The sequence below is a fragment of the Musca autumnalis genome, unplaced genomic scaffold (assembly GCF_047663935.1).
Source record: "Musca autumnalis isolate F117 unplaced genomic scaffold, ASM4766393v1 scaffold_2, whole genome shotgun sequence".
Lineage (NCBI taxonomy): Eukaryota > Metazoa > Arthropoda > Insecta > Diptera > Muscidae > Musca > Musca autumnalis.
The window spans coordinates 109,443,458-109,454,176 of NW_027411755.1; the positions used below are offsets into that span (position 1 = coordinate 109,443,458).

The 10,719-nt window shown below is 37.1% G+C and overlaps 1 long non-coding RNA gene across 1 annotated transcript; it reads right to left on the reverse strand.

Moving 5' to 3' along the window:
• Nucleotides 1–1,220: 1,220 nt before the first annotated feature.
• Nucleotides 1,221–8,637, reverse strand: LOC141393019 (uncharacterized). Its single transcript, XR_012409975.1, has 3 exons — nucleotides 8,604–8,637; nucleotides 8,291–8,402; nucleotides 1,221–1,536 (listed from the first exon to the last, which is right to left on the reverse strand). It is a non-coding gene; the product is annotated as an uncharacterized lncRNA (long non-coding RNA).
• Between the last annotated feature and the right edge of the window lie 2,082 nt (nucleotides 8,638–10,719).

Consider the following 10,719-nt stretch of genomic DNA (forward strand, 5'->3'; position numbering starts at 1 on the left):
CACTGGCCGTCGATAGCTCAGGGATGAAAAGAGAAGAAAATAAAAGACAAACACGAGTGTATCAGTTTCAAATATATTTTCGGTTTATTGGTGGTAAAAGTGAGTTTCTTGGTACAAGCAACAGTTACCTTTGGTATGTGAAGCTACGAACGATTGCAATAGGAGTGTGACTCCTTCGAAAGTTAAATAGCAAGTGTCGTTGCCAGTGAGCATAATAGCGCTAACAAGGTCGTGATCAACAACGACGACCGCAGCATTGGAAAGCGCCCCTCCGCATCCGAACTGAGCGAATGTGACCTTTAGGAGAGAGTGTGGGAAAGAATGAATATTCTCTCCCAGCATCCGAACCAGGCGAATATGACTCCTAAAAGAAAGGCAGAGAAGATTTCCCCATTGAGCTCGAAAGAGCGGCCAATTAATGCGGTTAATTGTAATGCTGCGGAAGGGGAAAACAATGTATCGAACATATACATTGGCGCAACCGATGTATCGAACTTAAACACATGGTATAAAAAAGTAGAGGTAGGTAGGCCAGGTATGAAAATCGCTGAAAAATACAACCCTGTAGCCATGGCTTAAAACGTCAAATGACATGGAGCAATAATAAAGGTAGATGTATATGCATAGTTAGTCGGTTTTACAAAAACATATGAAATTTAGAACTTCACTTTTTCCTTTAAAATTACCTAATAGAGTAAAAATAAAAATCACTTCAGTTATGCTCCAGAATATTATTGCTAGATAAGTGTTCCAAAAATAGCAAAAGTTGCACCCAAAACATAAGTCAGCGAAAACAAAAATGCCATTCTCTTATCTTCTACTTGAAAAGCTTGGCAGATCTAACATCGTGATTGCTGGCATCCGATTTGCAGATACGGCGCATTTCAGCTAGAAATTTTACAATATTTGTAATTTTTCTGTTCCCGTATGAAAATTCCAGATATGGGTACTTCTGGAGGAAAGAAAAGCTGGATATACTGCTGTGGTCTTGATAGAAAAATATTTCTAGGAATTCGAAATATTTTCCTCTCGGTTGCAGTTATGGCAGGATGGGAAGAAAAGAAATAAAACAAGCGTATAAGTTGCTTGGAAAAGAACAGTAGTGGTTCTTTATTTTGTATTCAAATTTGGAGATTTAAATAGCAGCGCTTACCGAATTTAACAACAGTATTGGTTGATAGTTTGGTAACAAGTGAATTTATTATAAAGGAAATTACAAAGGCAATTATAAATTGCAAAGAGAGTAAGAGAGCGTACATTTAGTTAGAAAATTCAGATGGAGATCATACAAGAGACAGCTCTGAACAGAATTAGGGATGTCGAATGCAAACAATAAAATATGCTGTTATTGTATCTTGTATTTTCTCCTTGCGTAATATAAATTGAAAGAATTTTAAATAATACAATAAATTATTAAAATCTTAAAACTAAAGAATTTTAAGTTGGACCGCCCTGTCATGGTGCTAGCAGGGTGGGAAGATCCATCGCGGAGTTGATTGACAGCTCTCGTGCGGAATATTGTGTACGTGGATGCATCTGGAAAGGAAGTTTGTGATTTGTAGGAAAGAAAATAAAATAGTGCTTTCGAAGTGTTGAATGAACAGAAAAGAATTTGGAACATGAGCTTGAACTTGTACTTCGGAAAGAGTACAACAGTATAGGAAAACCTTGTTCAAAGCGGATACTTGAATTTGTACGCTGGAAATAGTACAAAAATATGGAGAATATTTCTCTGGAGTAGAATTTTTAAGTTGAACTTTGGAAGCAGTACAACAAACGGGACAAATGGAACTTGCATTTGGTTGGAATCAATGCGTGAATAATATTTGAAATGTACAACGTTTCCACTGGCGCAACACTTACTTTGGAAAAACCCAGGTAATTGGATACGGACGTACATGTGGCTATTCGCAGGTAGAAAGGAATAATCAGCGAGGTTCTCGGACTTTGAATGAAGCCAACAAACTGGATATCAGAGTGTGGAGAATAACTGCAATGGTTACGATCTTTGATCCAATCTGGAGTCGGTGGAGGTACTCGAAATGAACACCGAGCTGATAATAACACACTTTTTGCAAGTGTTTCGAACCGGATTGAAGCTTCATATGAATGTGTACAACAAAGTACATCACGCCGTGTTCTGCTTGCATTAGGAATTGGAAATCGACCTCGTTTATGGAAAGTCAGAATAGCGCAGTACGAGTTACAAACGACAAGCAATGTGCCGCTTTGTAACTGGAATTCTTGGATTATTTCACCTGGGTGGTTGCTAAAATGAATTATCTGCGATGGAGTATGGCTGGAATGACGAGTATTGGATAAATGGATGATGAAGTTGTTTCGTAGGAACCTTAATTTTGGAGGATGGCTTGGAAATCTCGAAACCCGCAATAGACTCAAATTTGGAGTCTGATTGTCGAAAAGGAACCAATTCAACTTGGGAATCAGTTGGAAAATCTTTGACGCATTAGTGGCTTCTGGCAGCAAGGAGTAATTTTGATTCCAACGCAGAGGCAGAAAGAATTTATCTTTAATTGGAATAAATTCTCGAAATAGGTGATCACATTCCCAATACTGGAGAATATGAATCGTATCTTTGAAATATATGTGTATCGGAATGGAGTTGTGATACCCACGAATTAAAATGTCATCTTGCGGACCAATGCATTTGGAAATGGTCTTATCATACTCCATCAAGCCAGAAAAATTCACGTTGTGGAACGGAATAATGGAAACACAGGAGACCTCTCTGAAGTGGAGGGCTCCTTCGGATTGTAACCATGGGGTGCAAGAACTGGATAACGAACACCAACATGGAAGTCATTCAGGAACGGAATAATGGATACACTGGGGGACCCCTCGGAAATGGAGGGCCCCTCTGGATTTGAACCATGGATTACAGGAACTGGATGAGTAACATCGGAATGAAACTCCCCCTGGAATGGAACAATTGATGCACAAGAAGACCTCTCGGAAGTGGATGACTTCTCTGGATTAGAAGTATGGAGTACAGGAACAAGACGAGTAACAATGGAAGGAAACTCGTCTCGTAGTGGAAGAATGGATGTATTAGGAAGCTTCTCGGAAATGGAGGGCTCCTTTGGATAGGAACTAGTATGTGGAAGAACTGGATATGTAACACCGCCAGGACAATAATTCAACAAATCAGAATCTAACAGAGTAAGCCGCTCTCGTTGCTGATAAATTGAGAGACCGCGCTTGGACGGGATTGTCTTAGGAGAATTGCATCTGGAAAGCCTTCCTGGAAGGGAAGGCGAACGACATACCTGCCATCTTTGTTCTTCGTCGTAGTAGATACAACCAATTCCTTACAGAATTGATCAGAATTGGAAGTAAACTTTGGAGAAACCTCGCAGAAGTTGGAGACTACAGTGGACGATGGAGGAGAGATGGGAATTGGACCTGTGAGAATCCATCCAAAGATGGTCTCTTGGCCTATCAGGGATTCGCACAAATTATGCATCACCCCGGATCGCATGATTTCAGGAATAAAATCACCTCCTACTAGCAGATCAATAGTGGAACTTTTATGGAAATGTGGATCTGCCAGCTTGATGTAAGGAAGACGACAGAACATAAACGTCGGCAGAGTCTGCGAAGGGAGATTTCCAGAAAATTGCGGCACTACAAATGCCTGAACTTCAACTTGAACGGACTTCTCAAATCTGGAGCATAAAAGCATGGAGCAAAGTTTTCGAACGGAAGCTGCAGTGGTATTGTTGAGACCGGAAATCTGCACGTTCGTACTCTGGTACGGAAGCTTCAATTGGCTGAAGAACTTCTCAGAAACAAAGGTTCCTTGTGAACCGGAATCGAGAAGCACACGAGCTGGATATAAACACCTGAGTGAATCACGTTCACCAGAGCAGTCCCCAATAAAACTCCTCTTGAGCTTGTTGTGAAGCAGGATTGGATAACTCCGTTCCCCGGACTAGTGGACTGTACTGAATTAGGAGTGAAAGGAACAGAGCTAGCACTCAGAGCTGAGTTATTATTGGGGTTGGAAGAATAATTGAAGGGACGACTATGCACGGAACTGTCATGGAGCATAGTATTGTGTCTCTTCTGACACTCGAAACAATTGTTCTTGCTGGAACAATTACGCACATGATGCGTCTTTGAGAAGCAATTTAGGCAGAGCCCTTGCTTCTTAACCTCGAATAAGCGTTGTTTGATGTCCATTGCGATGAACTTTGGACATTTTCGAAGGATATGCGCGGAATTGGCGCACAGAGGACATTTTGGAACAGAAACATTAGTCTGAAATGAACTAAACTTTGGAATTTTGGGATTGGAATGGGGTTTCCCTTTGTTGTCCTCCGACTTTGAATTATTGCGCATCTCGGAAACGGACTCACGAGTACGATACCGGTTTGTGAGAAAGGAATCGAGGTCTTCCCACTTTGGAATGGCAGTTTTATCGGTAAGACCTTGCTCCCACAACGTCAGAGTTGAATCTGGAAGACGGTTGGAACACAGGAATACGAATATTGGATCCCAACTCTTGACATCGATATCGTACAATGAAAGCGCAGATATACAGGAATTAATATCTCGCTGCATTGACTTTAAGGCAGAGGCAGATTCGGATTGTATAAAAGGAAGATTGAAAATAACCTTGAGCTGACCATTCACAAGAATTCTTTTATTTTCGAACCTAGCGCTTAAGTTCTGCCAGGCTAATTGGAAACCTTGATTAGTCAAAGGCGATCTTTGGACTATGTCACGGGCTTCACCTCTTGTCTTCTGCGTTAAGTGGAATAAACGCTCGACTGGACTGAGACTGGAGTTTTTAATGTACACAGCCGTGAACATGTCTCGGAATGTAGGCCATGACATATAATCTCCGTTGAAGACTTCAGTGTCGCACGGAGGAAGGCGGAAGGAGTGACCATGATCTTGAACGGGACTACTGGAGGGTAAAGATGGGGATTCGGAAGTTTTTGGAACAGAAGGTGGCTGAAAACCTTCCAAAAGTTCAGACAACTTAGCTAGACAGGCACAATAAGTCACGTACGTGCTATTGTACTTAGCCTGGAACGTGTCCCTCTCGGACGCTACCTCTTCATCGCCATCCTCTTCTTCACCCTCTTCACTAGCTCGCTCGGTCATGAATTGCTCAAAGGATGATTTTGCGCGCTTTAAATTCGGAAATATGAATTTTTAGCAGCTGGGCGGAGGTTAACGGAATAGCGCCGTCAGCGACTCTAGCACTGAATGCAACCAACTGGTCAGCATTGCGAATAAATGAATCCAACGACATTATGAATTGGAAATAATTGACAAAGAGTGACGGAAAATTTAACTTTTATTTGAGAAACTCTAAATGAGATCAGGAAAATCTACCTTGTGAGCGCAAAATCAGCTTAATTTTATCTTACAGTACGACAGAGTACTATTCTCTGGTTGGAAGAAGAAGTTCTCGTAAAAAGGGCGATACAATTCAACAGGATTTCGAAAAAGTCGAGGAAAATATGGAAAGATCGTGGGTTTGGCAGAGATTTCTTTACGGAAAAGACGACCTCTAGCGTCGATAGGTAGCACTACACCACGAAACAGCACAAAAGTATCACCCTTATGGAAAAGTATTCCGAAAATGATGGAAAATTTCGGAATTATTCGGAAAAGTAGGCCAAAATTCCTAATATATGTAAAAATTGCTTTATTTAAAAGCGACCTCTAGTGGTGGAATGCAGCACTATGTTCCGAGACAACAACTGAATCGCCAATAGCGAAGAACTTCTCAAAGAATTAGAAAAATCCCCGAAAAAATGGGAAAAATCCGGAAAAAATACGGTTTTTGTGGTAATTTCTTATTTGCGGTGAGTTATAGAAATAATACACAATACAACGGAATAATACACAAAATCACAAAATAATAGGAATAAATATTGGAAATATTAAGATTTTGCGTATATAAGCAACACCCTCTAGCGGCGGTATGGAGAATTATAAGTCGGTACGAATAAGGTATCTTGACACCTCTCCTCAATATATACGATAATATAAAAAGTATTTATACGTCGCACACAAGTTGTAAACCGACCATATAAACGGGCTTGCTGTAGGGCAGGGGTGCTCACATTGAAAATGTGTTTCTCCGTTGCAGGCCAAACAACGACTGAAGCTTACTCTCAATTTACGCTACCGTGAAGAAATGAGCAGCCCTACTGTAGCGTGCCTGTATATTCAAGAGCACAACGAGGAGAATAACAATAAAGAGTTCGATCACTGTTGAGTGGAAATCACCAACAAACACTGTGTTGTCTGAGTGGACGAACATAGGGATACGCAGTGAAATGCAATAATCGGTTTTTCAATTATACGGTTTTCGTGAAAAACCTAAAACTCGATTTTCGGTTAGTTGATTATTTGAGAGTGCACTAAAAGTCGAGTTTCGATTATTATTTAACCGCGGAAACCCGATCATAATCGACCATTTTCGTTGATGCAATCTGTGATGTACATATGTACAAAAAAATACCGTCCATTACGCGGTTTTAGCACACCCAATAGTCAACTACGACTAATAGTCGTCCACGATTAATAGTCGACTACGAATAATAACACTGTGCTACAGTGAAAATTTGCAGGGGTTCTAATGCATAAATTCGGTTTTGTAGTAGTCCACAAAAGACGAAAATACCTTTGGTTTCTTTGGGTCACTTCGGTTTTTCATTTTATAACGGTAAATGTAGTGAAAAATGAGCTTTCTTGGATTTTCAACTTTAAACGGACATTACTTTTTTTTCCACAACCGATTTGCACACACTGTTTTTCATTATAAAGGGGAGAGTAATGCCTTTCGAACAAGCCATAGATTTTTAAAATTGGTTAACAAATTGCTAATTAATAGTGGTTTAAGTGTGACAAAAACGCATTAAAAACAAAAAAATGTTTTTCCTTGTGCTCTAGGCTGCGTAAACGATACCTAACAGTACAATTATTTACTGTTAGCAAGTAGAAAATTTAGTTGGCTTTCCAAAATGGGAAAAACCAACGAAATCGGTTGAAAAATGAATGCGTTATGGCATTTATTGTGTTTCAACTTTTTGGTTTTTTTCATATTTTCCTTTAGCATGTATGATTCTCATTTTGGAAAGCCAACTAAATTTCCTACTTGTTAATAGTAAATAATTGTACTGTTAGGTGTCGTTTACGCAGCCTAGAGCACAAGGAAAAACATTTTACTGTTTTTTAATGCGTTTTTGTCACACTTAAACCACTATTACTTAGCCATTTGTTAACCGATTTTAAAAACCTATGTCTTGTTCGAAAGGCAATACTCTCCCCTTTATAACGAAAAACAGTGTGTGCAAATCGGTTGTGGAAAAAAGAAGTAATGTCTATTTAAATTTGAAAATCCAAGAAAGCCAATTTTTCACTACATTTACCGTTATAAAATCAAAACCCGAAGTGACCCAAAGAAACCAAAGGTATTTTCGTCTTCTATGGACTCCCACAAAATCGAATTTGTGCATCAGAAATCCTGCAAAAAAATTTTGTCCACTTTTGTATCACAGTGTAATAGACTACGACAAATGGTCGACTACGAATAATAGTTTACTCCGACTTTCGAAAGTCGATTAAGAATAATCGATTATGCGGTTTTCGCACAGTCAATAGTCGACTACGATTTTTAGGAATTTTACGACTAATAACCGATTAATCCATTAACCGAAATCGGTTTTACGTATCCCTAGACGAACAGCGACCAACAAGAAATAGTATGTATGTGTGTTTATGTAGATCAGTTCTTATGTTGTTGATGAGACTAGTCGCCAGTAGATATTTCTCTAACAACAACAACAACTGCAGTGGAATAAAGCGGTGGTGGATAATAGGAATAAACACACAAACCAATAGAAATGGATAAGAATATTTTCGCGGTAAGAAAATAATAGAAAGGTATGCAGAGAAGCACACTGTCGCGAATAGGAAAAATAAAAGAAATAATATAATTGCAAACAAAGGAATGAAAATGAAATATAAGATGCAATTATTTGGAATTATAAAATTAATAAACAATATGAATTAAATTATTTTAATTTATTCACTCGATATTATGGAAAAAATTGGAAATTAATTTACGTTAATTAGCACAAAGAAACAAGTGAAACTAATTAAGCAAATTGGAACACTGTGCATTTAATAAACGAAAAAGGAAAGAATCAATTTGCCGACGGCAAAACGCACTTGGACTTTGACACTTTGGAATTGAAATGCACTATTTTATTCTCACTTTTGGATAATAAAAGCACAAACTTACCTTGATTTTGATGAAAAATGGATGAAATGATATGAGGATGAATGGGAAAAAATCGCACAACAATAAAATCCGGTTCGATAAGGACCAATGAAAATTCCAGATATGGGTACTTCTGGAGGAAAGAAAAGCTGGATATACTGGTGTGGTCTTGATAGAAAAATATTTCTAGGAATTCGAAATATTTTCCTCTCGGTTGCAGTTATGGCAGGATGGGAAGAAAAGAAATAAAACAAGCGTATAAGTTGGTTGGAAAAGAACAGTAGTGGTTCTTTATTTTGTATTCAAATTTGGAGATTTGAATAGCATCGCTTACCGAATTTAACAACAGTATTGGTTGATAGTTTGGTAACAAGTGAATTTATTATAAAGGAAATTACAAAGGCAATTAGAAATTGCAAAGAGAGTAAGAGAGCGTACATTTAGTTAGAAAATTCTGATGGAGATCATACAAAGACAACTCTGAACAGAATTAGGGATGTCGAATGCAAATATAGAAAAATAGCATTAGGTTTGCCAGTTGGGGAAATCCGGCGTGAACACCGTATTTTTAGAACAAATTTCAACAAATATCAATACTTGACAAATCGTTCATTCGCAGGTATTACTGCATATTAAAAAATCAGCAATTTTATTTAGCCACGCGAATAAAATTTCTTGTCCTTGTTTTCAATTTTAAGAAGAATTTTAAGCAGTGCTTTGTTGGAACAATTCACCGATGCATCTACCTTTATAATTACACAATGTCAACAGCAGTAAAAAATGTCAACCCTGTTTTTGACAGAATAGGCCATAACAAGAAAAAAATTGTAATCAGCTGTTAGCTGTGGCCTACCTTATACATTATTGTACTATGGCTGTTACCTTATATCGTTCTACCATGCCTCCACATCATAAAAAATTTTGAAAAAAAATCAACCAATGCACATTTATAGAAGGTAGATGTGACAATCAGCTGTATTTTTACTTTTTTGTAAATTTGGTTTTCAAAATGTAATAGGGAATAGGGTCTACTTATGAAATTTGAAACTTCCAAATTTGCTACGATAAAATACTTATTTTCATCCTAAATGTGTAACAAAAAGGACATACGACAGTTCTGGATGCTTTATATTTACACTTTGATTCAAATTTGTTCTATTTTAGAGGATTTTCAAAATGTATTTATGTTTTCCTGAACAAAAAATTGGAACGACCCTATTATTCAATATTTTCTTTGACATATAATTTCCTATAACCACAATGTTGTTTTTGTAAATTTGTTAGTTGTTGTAATTCATGTATATATTTAATATAAATTTGCCTTGAATTCAACCAATTTGTCGAATATCATTACACCATATTTACATTAGAGGGTTTACGAGCTTGTGTATACGCAATGGATTTGACAATGAAAATCCACTGGATTTACTTAATATAGTTATATGTAAACGTACATGTATAGTTTTAACTACGATTTTTTAGGTTGAATTCTCTACATGTTATTTGAAACATAATCATCATTTTATATACAATAGTAATATAAATAATTTCATTAGAAATTTGATTTATGTTAACTTTGAATGCGCATTATAAAAAATACACTTTAAACGAAATAAAGCTAACATAATTCAAATTTCTAATGAAATTATTTAAATTACTATTGTATATAAAGTGATTATATTTCAAATTAGTACATGTAGAAAAGTTCAACCTAAAAATTAAAAAAATCGTAGTTAAAACTATAAATGTACGTTTACATGTAACTATATTTAGTAAATCCATTTTCATTGTCAAATCCATTGCGTATACGTATAAATTCTCATAAAGTATGTTAATCCGACAAGCTTTAAAAGGATCTAATGTAAACAAGTTGTAATATTCCACAAATTACTGCCTGTTTCTAGCTGTGTTCCTTTACTTACCTGAGGTTACCATTTTAACCATTTGTTACCATTTTTAACCTGCAAAGCGTTCCTTAACTCCGAAAAGTGGCAAAACTGGAAGCAATTTTTAAGAGAGTGAGAGTGGAGAGAGAACGAAAATGGCTTTCTCCTCACCCACGGGCTACCAGCAAAATTTCTGCAGGTAAAAAATGGCAGAACTGATTTTTCGACTTTTGTTTGACGATTAACGACGAAACTGGACGAAAAACAGAAGAAAAAGTCGAACGCTGACAAAACTAAATTAAAAACTGTGAAATAAAAGACGAAAATTGATTTTTTATGTTTCTTTTTGACATTGCTGCCAGATCTACCATTTTTCCGTTCCTTTACTTTTCTGGTAAAAATGTTCATAGAGAGCAATTTTGACACTTCTCTCTTTTACCACCCTTACCATTAAAAAAGTAAAGGAACAAAGCTTCTGTATGTCGAAAGAAGAATGTGTGCGAAAGAAATACGCACGCTTTAGTTTTCGAAATAATTTTACCTTTGCTTTTGCTTCAAAACAAA